This window comes from Haliotis rufescens, unplaced genomic scaffold, assembly GCF_023055435.1.
Source record: "Haliotis rufescens isolate VD_foot unplaced genomic scaffold, xgHalRufe1.0.p SCAF_11, whole genome shotgun sequence".
NCBI lineage: Eukaryota > Metazoa > Mollusca > Gastropoda > Lepetellida > Haliotidae > Haliotis > Haliotis rufescens.
The window spans coordinates 25,074,783-25,089,807 of record NW_025963791.1 but is presented as its reverse complement, the minus strand read 5'-3'; the positions used below and the strand labels follow the sequence as shown (position 1 = coordinate 25,089,807).

At 38.9% G+C, this 15,025-nt stretch overlaps 1 protein-coding gene across 2 annotated transcripts in view; it reads right to left on the bottom strand.

The window, feature by feature from the left end:
* Positions 1–15,025, bottom strand: part of LOC124132860 (neuropeptide SIFamide receptor-like) — a 76,945-nt gene that overhangs the window by 40,064 nt on the left and 21,856 nt on the right. The gene's annotated exons all lie outside the window — the stretch shown is intronic.

The window sequence follows — 15,025 nt, the reverse complement described above, 5'->3', positions numbered from 1 at the left end:
AACTTTTAAATGAAGTCATCACCATATCATACTTCAGGATATGTTTTTAATAGGATCTGCAGATTATGTAATGCAATATGTACAATGAACATTTTAGTTGCAAAACTCTGCGTGTCACTCTAGATGTATGACATAAAATATGCATGGATGAAATATATAACTAATTATACTGCTCTTCATAAAATCAAACATTCCCGAAGAAAAATAATATCACGAAGTTCTAATATTTTAAACGGATCATCACGAGTTATAAGAAAATGTAATCAGAAATAATTGCAAATATGATATTGGCCATATTATAAGGCCAGATGCGTTAAGTGAGATTAGAATACTTTTTCAATGAATAATATGTTTTGACAACATAACTACGTGATAATATGAAAAGTATATACCATTAATGTAACTGTATTTATGATTCATTCAAAGATTATACACTACTTATAATTAATTCATCCTAATATGAGGGGGTACCGGTGGCCCAGTCGCCTGAGGCGCCGCGATTCGCTGTGCAGAGTTGGGTCCCTTGGGCACGCCAGAAACCTATGGCTGTGGGTTCGAATCCCGGTTCGCCCCGATTATGTTTCTAGGTTTGTCAGCACCATACCCGTGCTCGTGGGTTTCACCGAAGTGGTAAACGTCTGAGACCTGCATCACTTCGGGCTTTCCTCCCACATTAAGCTGACACGCCGTGATATAACTGGAATAATGTTAAAAGCGGCGTTAAACCCAACTCACTCACTCATCCTGATATCAAGCTGTACTAGGGCATAAATGTAAGCGTACATTGTACATGTGGACATCAGAACACATGAGAGAATATTAAATTGGCAAGCTGCTCTAATGATATAACGTGGCGTGTATTGATAATGTGAGCAACGATCCACTGCTTTGGGGTCCGAGGGCACGCAATCAACCAAGTCACCCAATCCATTTGGTCGACACTCACAACAAGGATAGGTTGCTGGGGACCTCTTCTAACCCAAACACCCAATTGGAGAAACAAGAATGAAACATAATAGTTCTTTTGGATTATTTTGTGGTAATGTAGAACTGAAAAAGACCCCGTAGAATCTGTGCACTTATTGCAAAACTATTTATATCAAAAGCTAGAAATGTCCTTTTTGACTAACTCTCATTTGAAAACACACGTGTTCTGTATCGTGAAAAAAACCCCGTTTTTAATAAAGGTTGGCGTCGGAGCCAGAACTGGACGTTTAGCTGATATCCACATATCTGTCACAGAAGAGTACAGCTTGCAGTTTTGACTGAGGATGAGCTGGGTCATATCTTCACGGCACAGCATTCTTGCTTGACAGCTACCTTTCTGACACCTACTTCACTAAGGAACCCAGACACCGTCAGTGCTTTCACGAAATAGCTCAACTTTGATATACTTGGAACGTGTGCAAGAAGTGCAACAATAGAGGCGAGAGAAAGTAATACAAAGCATTAGTATTATGGTCATTGACAAAACATTTAAGTTTACCAACAAACATGTGATGAGAGAAAGGTGCATGAATATACTCTTTGTAGATTTATGTGTGATGATCAGAAACAAACGTAAGAACATTTTAACTTTGAAAGTTGCTTTCATCGAGGAATCAGGCGGCTTCTAAGAGACATGTAGATACCAGTCGAGGTAGAAATGAAAGGAAAGAGCAAGCGTATTTATTTCAAAGTTTTAATTTGCGATCATGCCTCAGACTGAGTGCTCACTGTCGACCAATCAGGACTCAATGTATCGTCTGAGAAGAGACGCTTATAAATATCAACATGAATTGAATCAATATGTCACATGAACAGTTAAATGCAGACGTTTTATCAATGAAATGCCAAGATGTATTCAGTTTCCAGCCTGTAACGAGACATAAATTGCACTTAATATTGATAGAAAAAACCGGCTAATTTCGCAATCTTTGTTGGCTGGCATTTTGAAATATGTACATGTACTTCTCGGTCGTTGTCGATAGGTATTGAACATTATAGGTTACAACGGGCAGATTTATGTTCTGTAGCAACAATATTCAAAGTATTTCTGAAAAACAAGAAAACAAGACTCAACTCGACAGAGTGCGTTTTTGGAGAAAACAGTGAGCTTGACATTTTGCGTCTTTCTGTATTGGCTGTGGCGTCATTTCCCGACGTAATAACAACGAGGTGCGATGTAGAACTAAACCTTTCAAGGCTAGCTTCATTTTCGTTCCAACTTCAAATAAGCTGACGTTAATATGCTACACTTGCTGTACAAAAGTAAATTTAGCGCAGTTTAATCTACATGTAACCTACATTGTAGTTCTGCACTGACAACACAGTATGTTTATCTCCTAATTGACGTCAAGATTTTTGACATATCCTGGATATGACAAAAACATCTTTAAGGACTTCGTAATACGAAAATGAAGACAGACAATTCATGACCAGTGTCAATAACTATTCATCTATAAAAATGTATTATGTTTTGTCATTTGAACACTCATGAGCTCGAGATAAGTAACATTTCAAATGGATTACTAAAAGACCTATCATCAATTGACTCCTTCAATACCGCACGTTCCAACTGCTATTACCTTTATGTAAATGATTGACAATAGTTTCATCTATATAGTTATGCTAGACTAAGTGTTGATTAGATAAATTAACACTAAATTTTCTAACATAAACAACCACCCGTCATATTGAAAATAAACTTAAATTTGAGTAAGGTCAGGACCATCTTCGCACAACTGTAATCAGTCAAGCCATTCAAGAGAAGCCTAAAGAAAGTTTGAACGATCCAATTTAAATGTTGACCCCAACTTTAGACCCGTGTATATCCGGGGTAGAATAGGACTTCAGCAACCCATGCTTGCCATAAAAGGCGACTATGCTTGTCGTAAAAGGCGACTAAAGGCGGTCTGGCTCGCTGACTTGGTTGATGCATGTCATCGATCCAAATTGCGTGGATCGTTGCCCATGATATCAATCACTGGATTGTCTGGTCCAGACTCGATTATTTACAGACAGCCGTCATATAGCTTGGATATTGCTGAGTGCGGCGTTAAACAACAAACCAACCAACCAACCGTTCCAACTTTAGGGCAAACAGTCGTAAGATAATGAAACATCAAACTTCGGAGAGATCCGTTTGTCGTTTTTGGCAATTTGTTGAAACTTTGTGATTAAATCCCGAGGAAAGCTTGGTTGATGCATGTCATCGATCCGAATTGCGTGGATCGATGCTCATGACATCGATCACTGGTATGTCTAGTCCAGACTCGATTATTTATATATAGACCGCCGTCATATAGCTGGAATATTGCTGAGTGCGGCGTTAAACAACAAACCAACCAACCAACCAGAGGAAAGATTTAGCATTTGTTGTTCATCACAGTCACTCCGGATTGTACATACATGTACATGGATACATGCATGTCGTTCAGAATCATGTTATCATTGCGGTACACATTTGACATATACTGTCCATGTCTTAGCATGGGAAAACAACTTAGAAACGTGAATATATGTCTGAACATATACACTCTCAAGTAAAAGAAACGCACAGGTGGATTTTTTTGTAAATTTATTGTATCTAATAAAGTGGATATATTTAAGTTAATATCAAAAATACAAATATGACATTTTGGAGCTCGATAGTAACATGTTGTCGTACAAAGGCCTTGAAAACTTTTCATTGTTGTGTCACATAAAGGCACGATGTTGCGCTGAACTCAGTATCTTGTGTGACCTCCCCGGGCAGCAATCACGGCTCAGCATCTCCTCGACACTGATTGGATAAGTGTACGAATTCTGTCCTGCGGAATTCTACGCCATTCTGCTTAACGCGTTGGCCAGTTGTGGGAGTGTCTGCGGCGTGTTCTGACGTTGACGTACACGTCGATCGTGTTCATCCTTGAGGTGTTCGATTAGGTTTAGGTCTGGAGATCTCGACGGCCAGGGCAAGCCGTTGATGTTGGCATTATGAAGGTAGGCTACCGTGACACGAGCTGTGTGCGGTGGAGCGTTGTCCTGTTCAAACAGCTCCTTCTGGCGGTCAATGATTGGAAGAAGAGGAGGTTGAAGAATTTGATTTATGTAGCGATTTGCTGTCAAATGTCCCTTAACCAAAACCAAGTCAGATCTCGTGGTGTAGGATATGCCCCCCCCCCCCCCCCCCCCCCACACACACACACACAGAGTATGACACTACCGCCACCGAAATTGAAGAATTCACGTACGTATTTCGACGACGATAAACAGGAAGAAGAAATCGTGCTTCATCGCTAAATCACACTCGTCTCCAGTTTGTCAAATTACAAAGCTGTAAGGTATGGCACCAACGCAAGCGTCGTTGTCCCAAAACAGGGTCGATAACTGGTCTTCTCGGTCGGATTCCTGCCTCGCTAAGATGGTTCCTGAAAGTCTGGTCCGATATGTTCTTCAAACCAGGGATGCGTCATGCAGTATCCGTAGCTGTGGCATTGCGATGATGTAGGTGGAACAGTCGAATGAAGCGATCCTGTGCAGGGGTCGGCCGGTTCTCGGGCGGTCTGCAGTGGAATTGAACTGTTTGTATCGGTCACAAAGGCGGCAAATGGTGCTGTCGTGGACGTTGAAGTGGCTTGCAACAGAAGACTGAGATTCCCCTCTTTGGATACGCCCTGTGGCGATGTTCCGATCGGCAGCGGCATTTTCAAACTTGAAAAATGTTGATAAGTGAAAGACAAATTATTGGTTTACGAAGGCCTTAACTTGCACGTGCATTTTGCTTTACTGTTTTCCTCCATGACATTTTTTAACAAGTATGAAAACAATGCCGTTTAATACATTGCAAATCGACATGCGTTTGGACGCACCTTTTGTCGAATATCAGGCCACCAACATTTTCCAATAACATATATCCGATTAATATAACGGATTTTTTGCGTAGTCAGGTTCAATGTATTACACACTACCTGTTCGTTTCTTTTTTTGAAGGGTGTATTCACTGGTACATCATTATGTGACACCCACGGAGAACATGCTAGCTGAAATACTTGTATACTTTTCCAGGGAGCTAGTTTTAAATGCGGTGATTGAGCATGATTAATACTGCTATTTACGTTTCAAGTATATAATTTAAGTCTCAGAGTTTCTGAAAAACTGTAATTTTTTTGTGATAAATATTGTTGAGTATCGAGAACCACTCCTTCTGAGACAAGATGAATGCAGGTCCACATGTATATGTACACGTAACCCGATACGCGTAGGAGTTGATGAACGTTCTCCTGCAACAAAAACTAATTCCTTCCTATGGATTTAATAACTCCACGGATCGTGAAGTATCACCAGAGGCGTTGTGTTAAGAGGTTTTTCATCGATCAACCCCATCAATCAATACTGTCAGATCCCCACTTACTTACTGACACTATGGACTTAATTGACAAATTAAAAAAAAACACATTAAAAAGTTCTGAAGTAATTACCATGAAGTTGAAATATGATATGATTACTTACCTTCTTATCAATACATTATATTTATTTTATATGCTGTCAACACGCAATATTCACTGTTCAATAATTTGTCTGTGGCATGATTTGCAGGCGATTACTATAATAGGGTGCGTAACCCACCCAATTTACCGTTATTTGATTTTACCAATACATGTTCACTTTTATACCTACTTTGTAACTGTTTCATCATTCACGAATAACGGTTTATTAGAGTGAGTGAGGTAGTTTGAGTGCACTCTTGGCGGTATTTCAGTTATATTACTGCGTGTCAGCGTAAGTATGGAGGAAAACTAAAAATTGACGCAGGGCGTAGACATTTACTATTTTGGTTAATCTTACGACCATGGATATTGTGATAGACTAAGGATTCACAATTGAATGCAATTTACACCAAAACTACTAGTAAATGTAATCATTTACTTGTTGAATTAATAATGCACTTGACTGTTTGTGTTTAGGAATGGTCATTGAAGGTAAAGAATTAAGGCACGTTTTTCGTTTTCAGTACTGGGCACTTTTCCTGTGAGAAGTAACTTCCTACGATTAATACAATCTAAAAACGCAAGCTGAAAGCAATCACTATGCTGAGTTACATGTATGTCCCTTAGCTTTGAAGATCCACGCTGGTAAATGGTTCGAATTCTTCACATTAAATATGATCCCTTGCCCAAGTTGTTTGATTAATGGTACAACATTCAAAGCCTCATTCAAGCTTTCAAAAAGTTTGATGGAAGACATGTAGAGGACATTTCGTAATTTGCCGCTTGAGTGACAAAAACGATACAATTCCCCATTTTGACTTGTACTATATGTTACCGTTTTTTTTCAGGTGAACAAATGAATTGCCTTTTCATGTGTTTGTGACAGTTGCCACCAGTGGGGCAAGATACGCTCACCATTTCGCCAACACATGGTATCATCAATATTTACTATCACTATAGGTAATTCATGGACACACGCTCATGATAGAGTCGGAATCGTACAATGGATTCGGCTTCTAGCAGAGATTTCTTTTGAACGTGGAAGCTTTAAGGGTTATATTTTCATGCAAACCCGCTCTCGTAGGTTTCTCCATTGAAAGAAAAACTTCTACATGAACGAGTCGCGTCTCTTTGGACACTCCTACGACATTAAGCTGACGCACAGTGATATGGCTGAATATCGTTAAAGGGGTTTAGAACCAGCTCACTGACATGCACTTGGTACGTGTACACAATTCGCAAGATGGTGATAATTTCAGGCCTGACAGCTTTGATATCCCCTTATCGTTGCTCTTACACCGACTTCTGGTTTATTAGGTTTTGGCTTTATTAATACAGAAACCTATGAAATTGCCTGCAACGACGTCAAACACACGAGATACAGTCACGATGTTGAACCTCTCATGTTACTCTTAACGGGTTTGTGGTACAGCGATGAAAATGATCTTAATCCGAAAACAAACAAACAAACAAACAAACAAGTAAAATCCATTTTTTTTATCAATGTCGTCTATGTTGATAGTAAAACTAAATCTAAAAATACGTGCAGAAACATAATATAGTATATGTAAGTCCTTAAGTGAGTTGAAACCAATGAGCAACGTTGTCAAAAGTTTGACCTACACGAACGAAAACACCATTCACCCTTCAGAAGTATCAAGTAGTGTTTCAATAACGCATACTGAAAACGTCTTGACGGCAGGATTGGATTCACATATGTCACGAGCTTTACGTCCTTTGTTCAATACCCAAGACCTGCCACAATGACAGAGGTGCTATTTCAGTTTTCCACTTAAAGATCGCCTGAATCGATATCAGACAAAGACGCTGGTACAAAGAGCAAACGTATAACCTCTTAACCAAATCTGATTAACGAACTTCTAATACTGTTTTCAATCATAAATGTTACAGTGGTTAACAGGACGTTGCTGAAAGTAATTCATTATGAAATGATAAGCATGGCTGTTGTTGTGTGGACCACTCGCCTCTCCAACTATTGATATTGCGCTTTGTACCAGGGCACTCTCAGCTAGACGTGCCGATGTAAGTCGTTAACTATCGATGTTCATCTCCCAAAGCTGCCAATCTGTGCACGCCAAATTAATTTAATGAAATATCGAAATGCCATCATTTTCTTCATAACTCACTCAGGTCATGTGGTTAGCCAGACAACCAGTTTATAGCTCGTCCGTAATTGGAATTGCTCAGGGTTCGACTCTGTGTATATGTTGCCTTTTTATCCCACGGTAGTGTTTTTCAAACCATTTGAAATTATTTCCTCTTGGAGTAGCGCATTATAGAAAGCACTTTCGCGTAGATTATATTATTTGTTCTTTCTTGTAACAAGGATACCTCCATATAAGTATAATGCCTTCAAATCACCCCCGCGTGGGGCTGTAGTTTGTAGTCTACCTCAATGCATAATTATTGATTGTAATATTAAAAGTCCAAACAAAGTATTATCATTAAGAGGTTTTGAGTGATAGTACATGTATATTGACTTTGACAGTGTTGTTATGTGGCCGTATGTATTTCAACTATATTTTTGATAATGTTTGTTAGATGCAGCACATCAAACACTCATATATTGTCGTTTTTAGCTGTTTCGGCAAGGTTCATAATTGGAGGCATGTTCATGAAAGCTCGTAATCTTTATTAACATCCCTTGGTTGTGGTTGTTTATACTCACTTCCGGGACTGACTTAATTCTTCGAAATGTTCCGTTAGGGTGTAGTTTCTAGAAGGATGGCTAGTATACATGTACCTATATAAGAGAGAGTGGTGGTTCGAGGCCACGATCTGCCTTTCGAACTATTTACTTCCCCTTTGCATACGGGATATCTATTAGTATCTGAAAACAATTTTGTCTTCTTCCAACACTGTTTCCTGGATTAAGGAACGAAGCACGCTCCTCATTCAAGGCATTCGGCTGTGTCGAATTCCGCACTTTTGTAAGTGCACTGCCCAATACAATAGAGCCCGTTTTCTATTGCTGCTGCCACCTGTGTGAGCCATTGTATTGTCTTTCTAAATCTAATTCTGTGTGTTTCAATTAAATAATTTGTTGATTATTCATTGATCTTTTATGGATATAACCTTTTTTCACAATTTAGTTCTGTACATATTGATTTCTGGGTTAACATTCGCGTTTCAAAACGTAACAGTATATTATTACAAGTTTAATGTATCCTTATATGAGACGTTATTAACTGTAGAAAATTATGATTATGTACGTGACCTATTGTGACGAGGCCTATGATTGCGATGATGACGATGCAGTATCATCGATAACCTTAAATGCATTTATGTATTATTGAACAATGTACTAACTGTAAAATATGAATTTTGGAATACTTAAAACAGAAATAATTCACTCTTGTTATAGTAGATCGGAGATCTCACTGTAAATTTCTATTTTGTTTCCTTTATATTATGTTGACGCACCCATCAAATTCGCCGGGAGAGCGGAATTTTCGGACTGATTGGATTTCACACGTGCGTTATACGTAAATGTAATACAAAAGTTCGTTTCCTGATATATTATCGAGAGTCCCCTATTGTGAGTCTTGACCTATTAACATCTTACCAAAAAATAGTTTACGTTACAACACGTGACCTGCGTCACTGCGAGTTTCCCCCTCAAATTAAGCTGACCTAACGCTGTCATCTAACTGATGTTGAACTACTGTACAAACTGGCTTCAAAGTTAATTGCAAAATCTTGAACTACCCATGACCCCCATTAGAGACCAAGCCTTTCCAAAGCGAAGCATGAAACATCCACAGCAGTCAGCTTATGTCATTATTCCCTTTTTCATCAAACCAAAATTTACTGGACAAATAGGGGATGACAAAGAACCAATAGCCCAACACATTACATAAACCTAAAGATCATTCTATACCAATGCTTTTATATTATGAGTTTACACATAATCACGAAAAAACAAGTTCTAGACATATCGGTTCGTAGAATGAAATAAACGACGACAGAGAGGCCATGTGAGAAGGTTCCATTTGCTCTTTATTACCTTCCTGTATTATGTTCCTCTGAAAACAGGATGGCGGTTACTTATTTTATACTGCATTTTGCCTGTCGAAACCTATTGGCTTTAATGATCCACCAAGCATATAGGTTCACAGAGTCCTCTTTCACTCACTGTAGATGATGAAGACGGAAACATCTTGCATCAATATAAAGTCAACGTTATTACTGGAGGATATCATGTGTCCAAGCAACGTGAGTCTGCAGGCCTGTCTTGCCGAAAGGTTGGTGTTGATTATTCATCGTGTTCTAACAACATTTTCGTCTTCAGTTAAACGTGACTTCCAGATAATTTTGTGATCAGAGTGAACGCTGCAGCAAGTAAACCCCGTTTAGAAAAACACACTCCGAAGACATATATGTGGGTTCGGATTAGGGTCCAAGATACTCTCACGATTTAAACTGGCCAGTCAAAATGCTCACAGTTGCCAGGGTTGCCTACCCTTTCCGCGAACACCTGGTGTCATTACTGATTTTCAGTGATCTATTCAAATAGATTTCACCGCTGTTTTGCCTTTGTCACCCAATGAAATCTGATTCTTGAGATAATCTGGACTGATTGTTCTCTGGCGTTGACGTTTATATTGAAAATTAACACGACCACGTGCAACCTCTAACGTGCAGATTGCCCGACAATCATTTCCGTATTTCACAGATAATACACTAACCCAATTAAGAACGTTGGTGTCATTTCGAGAACATATTGGAGGAGCGGTTCAGAAAATTGACCATCCGTAACTGAGTTTGAATGATGATGCCATGTTCCAATTGTATGAAAAATAATTAAGAATTCCATAGAATTACGCGAATGCGGAATAGGTGGTGAAATTGGGTTTAACGTCGCGTCCAAGATTATTGCACTTATATAGCTACGCGCATACACGTATGTGTGTGCGTGCGTGTTCGTGTGTGCGTGTGTGTGTCTGTGTGTGTGGCTGCTTGTGCTGGTCTGGACTGATGCCGATTTATAGTGGTGCTAGATAACTGAGATACCATACCGCAGTTTAACATGAATACCCCTACTCAGACACAGTGTACTGACGCCAAGCCGACCAATCCTTGTTTTAGCCCCTTAATGCTGAGTGACAGACAGGGTAACAACAAGTACCATATTTCCACGCTCTTCCACTGGACAACGGATGCGGTCGAATTCAGAATAGAAAGTAACGGGTTTTCCATATTACGTGAAGGCAATATAGAAAGTATCAGGTTGTGTATAGTACATGAAGGTAATGCAGAAAGAAACTAGCTCTGCATATTGCGTTAAGACAAAAAAAATATATCGGTGAAGAGTTTTGCATATTACATGATGATAATATAGAAAGTAAGGCAAAAAGAGAGTAACAAGTTCACCATATATGAAGTGAAGGCAATATAGAAAGTAACAGTGTGTGCCTAATACGTTCTGCACATAAAATAAAGGTATATAAATGTATAATAATATTAATAATTGTTAATAATGTAAGTTGGTGGTTCTTTACTGCTGGACGGTACAGAAAAGAGTGTCAACCAAGCGAAGTGCCATATCAAATCGGCCCAGACTCAAAGAGAGGCTATCTGAACGACTACAGCATCGGGTTTATGTGCAGTGTATTGGGAAGATCAGCAGCCCTGCAGAGTCCTCAGCTTGCATGAAGTCGGCTGGCCTGAAAAGTGAGACAGGCGGCTTTTTGTTTGCTGCTAAGGACCAGTCACTTCCCACTCCAAACCGTCAATGAATGATTTTGCATCAAAATGTAGATATGAAATGTAGATTATGCAATGATTTTATTGAGACTGTCCAACACATTGTCAGATGATGCCCAGCTTTGGCACAAACACAGTATCTTAAGCGACATGATGGAGTGGCTCGATCATTTTTTGCCGTCTTCGCCATGCTTGTGGTTTTGACACAGAGGTCCATCCATGGTACGGCCCTGAACATGTAAAGGGCGTCATGGAAAATGATAAATACAAAATTCTTTGGAATAGGCCCGTTTAGAGCCTCAGATGTGTCCAGGCCAACAAACCTGATCTTGTCCCTTCTGATAAATCCAATGAAATTATTTATATTGTTGAATTTTCTGTCCCTTTTGACGCTAATGTGATCGACAAGATTGAACAAATACATGGCAAATATGCAGACCTCGCTTTCGAAATGTCACGCTTGCATCATCCAAAGTACCAAGTTGCGTTGCGTGTAGAATGGGCAAGAGCCCTGAGCTGATTGTGTGCCTAACCAGCCTGACTGTGCCAGGATCACACAATCCCTCTTTGCTGGATTTTTTATTTGAATATGTACATAATAACATAGAAAGTAACGGGCTCTGCATATTACGCGAAGGCCATACAGAAGTGACGAGTTCAACATGCAATGTACAGGGCAACGTTTTCTTCCTGATAAATGAATATAATACCGAAAGTAACGAGTTCTCAAAATCACGTGATGGCAAATAGAAAGTAACGACTACTGCACATTACTTAAAGGCTTATAAAAAGTAACGAGGTCTACATTTTGCATTTCACATTTCACCATGCATGCATAGAGATATTAAAACGTTCTTTTTAATTGAAGGCAATCTGGAAAGTATATTGATATTGATTGTGTTAGTGTTAGAACCGCCACAGAAAACGTATTTATGTATTACTACTGTTTGATGAGTGTGTTTGAACATTCATTGGTCGCCAGTTACTTCCGGATTTGTCAACAGCCCATTTGCAATGCGTGTGTGAGTGGACCAGTCTGCCCTTGCAGAGTGTGGACGTTTCCACTTAACTACTCATTCGTGGTCACCAACGCTGACATGATATGGAAGGTATAAGCGGTACAACATGAGCACCTAATCAGTCTAACCGATTCTTTCGTCATCTCCGCATCAATACGCAGTCTAGACGTTACCGATGTAGGAGATGAACGGATCTGGTACCCAAAGACTAATTCGAAATGCAAGCCTTTCTTCAGCCGGAAGTGCATACACATACATACATATATATGAACTATTAGCAAACGTGTTCATTACGCTGGCTATCTGATCATAAAAATGTATAACATTTATAGTGACTGTTATATGAGCCACAATATTTGTTATGTCGGTATTGTATAGAGCGTATAATGTTATGACGTTCTTAAGTGTGTCTGCTAAGCGATTAAAAACAATGTGATGAACAATTTTATTAAAACATACCCAGCCATGAATACATGGATCAAGACGCTCAAGTTATGATAGTGAAGGAATTTAATAACTATCAATACTTAAACACGTTATTTCCCCTGGGGCAACGTATAGACTATCAGGGCCGATTTAAGAGATACTGAAACGAGAAAACCAATGACTGAGTGAACATTTCACCTTTTGCCAGGTGTCAGAAGCTCATAGTTATGAGGCAAATGAGCACTGAGTCGGATAAATCTTGACGAAATTCAATGATACAAACACATCTCTAAAGAAAAAATATATATGTCAACCATGCATGTTCATTAAAGGAGATGGTACAAATGAGAATCCGTACCACAATCTAATCGGTTAACGAACGTTGTTAAATTGATTCAAAAACCGGAAATATAAGATTCATAGTCTAAATTTCACCCATCATATAGTATATTTCTCACATGTTCATCATTTTTCTCTGCATTCCGCATCAGGGGAGCTCACTTGTCAGGGGACAAGCGATGTTTCCAGCGATGTTTACAGATATCAGGACTTTAACACTTCAAAATCTTCAAATACTTAAAGTACTCGATAACATATGTTCAGCAAATCTTAAAACGCAATACGTTTACTCCTAAGTTGATGAACTAACACATGTGAAACAGGCATGGCGTCACTCATAAATGTAATGAAGTTGACAAACAAATAATGATAAAAAACACAACGTAAGAATTTTCTGTTTAACCCATGTACATCAAGCTACCTTTGCCTGTCGTTAGAAGCGGTTTGATGTGTACAATGTCAGCAAATTGATCAATCTTAAATCCATTTCGTCATAATTAGTTTTGAGTTATTCGGCGCAATGAAATATCTTAAATGTCACAGGTAAGGTCAGACACTGTACATGAATAAACGTAACCTCTGCATACTTATAATCGAATCTGTCCAGACAAACCTGTGATTGAAATTATGATCAATGCCCCACCCCTTCGGGGTAGGATGACATGCATCAAACAATATCACCAAGCCTGACCCCCCGATCGTTTTAGTTGCATTTCACTGGGGCTCTAATATTCTAATTTCCGTAAACTGTCAATAATGTCAAAACGTCTGCATGGCAGAAACGTTTTCGATATCACAAAATCATATGCGTACACCAACTCCTCATTGGCACGTAAATCGTGAAACCTGACGTATTTGATATTAAGCAGGATGTCTTCAAAATAGACTTTCATTAATACTACCGAGAGTTCAAAATAGATTTTCAAAGATATCAAGTTCGCTAGTAGCACATCTTATAGTTAATGTAAGTCCCCTTGCCGATGGCAAACTGATTCAATTAACTGCCTAATCCAATAGAGAAAGTGAGTGTGATGTTAAAGACTTCAGGCTTTCAAAATAAGACAAGCTTCCGAGTTATTACATTCGAACGCCTCGCTGTGGCAGTTGTTACGTTCCTAGAATCTCACTTCGGTGGATGCACAAACAACATTTGGAGTCTCCTATCGACTTGCATCAAAATTCTGAAAAGTCAGTAAATCTGCAGTTTGAGTCCTCAGTATCTAATCTCAATCTTATGAATGTGCGTTTGAGACAAATGGGGACGTATGATAAGGAATTTCACATAATTTTATGTGAATGAAAGAAATATTTCTAATTTTAAAAAGTGTGATGAATGTCTTGATAGATTTGTGAATCATATTGCAAATAGACACGCTGGTGACCGAAAGTTGTGTAGACAGTGATTGGAAGGAAAGTGACTGGAAATAAACAAACTTCAAGCATTTTTCACTTTCCATACCGACATCTTCTGGCTAAAACAAGTCTGAATACATGACAGGAATTGTATTGTAGAAAAATAAAGAATGTATAGAAAATGAACGATGTGTATGTGTAAGAGGTCACGTACGTCGCCATTCTGTAAACTGATCGAGGAAATATCTTGAGAGAAGTCAAGATCGAGAGGACAAAAGAAGCAAATGGCATGAATAAACCTTCAGAGGAACATGCCTGCAAAGGTGACAGACAAGACATAGGTACGGTTCGCAGTAATGAACACCTCATTGATCTGATCATATGACAAGGGATCGAAACGATTGTCAAACAGGAGAAACATAAGAGAAGAAATTCTTTGACTAAGACTGAAATGCCAAAGTAATTCAAGTTGAGTACCTGTTTGGTAAACAAAACTTTTGATGGCATGTTAGGGCCAACATACACTGCATGAATCAAGTTTGGATCTGAATAAAAAGACGTTATCCTGTTCTATTATTATTATTACATATCGTTCAATAACCAACGTTTTAAACAAATATGATATAAAAAACCTTGAACGAACGTGACTAATTACATCATAACATAATATGTTTTCATATAGTGTGTGGGCGAACATTGGTCGAGAGTGTG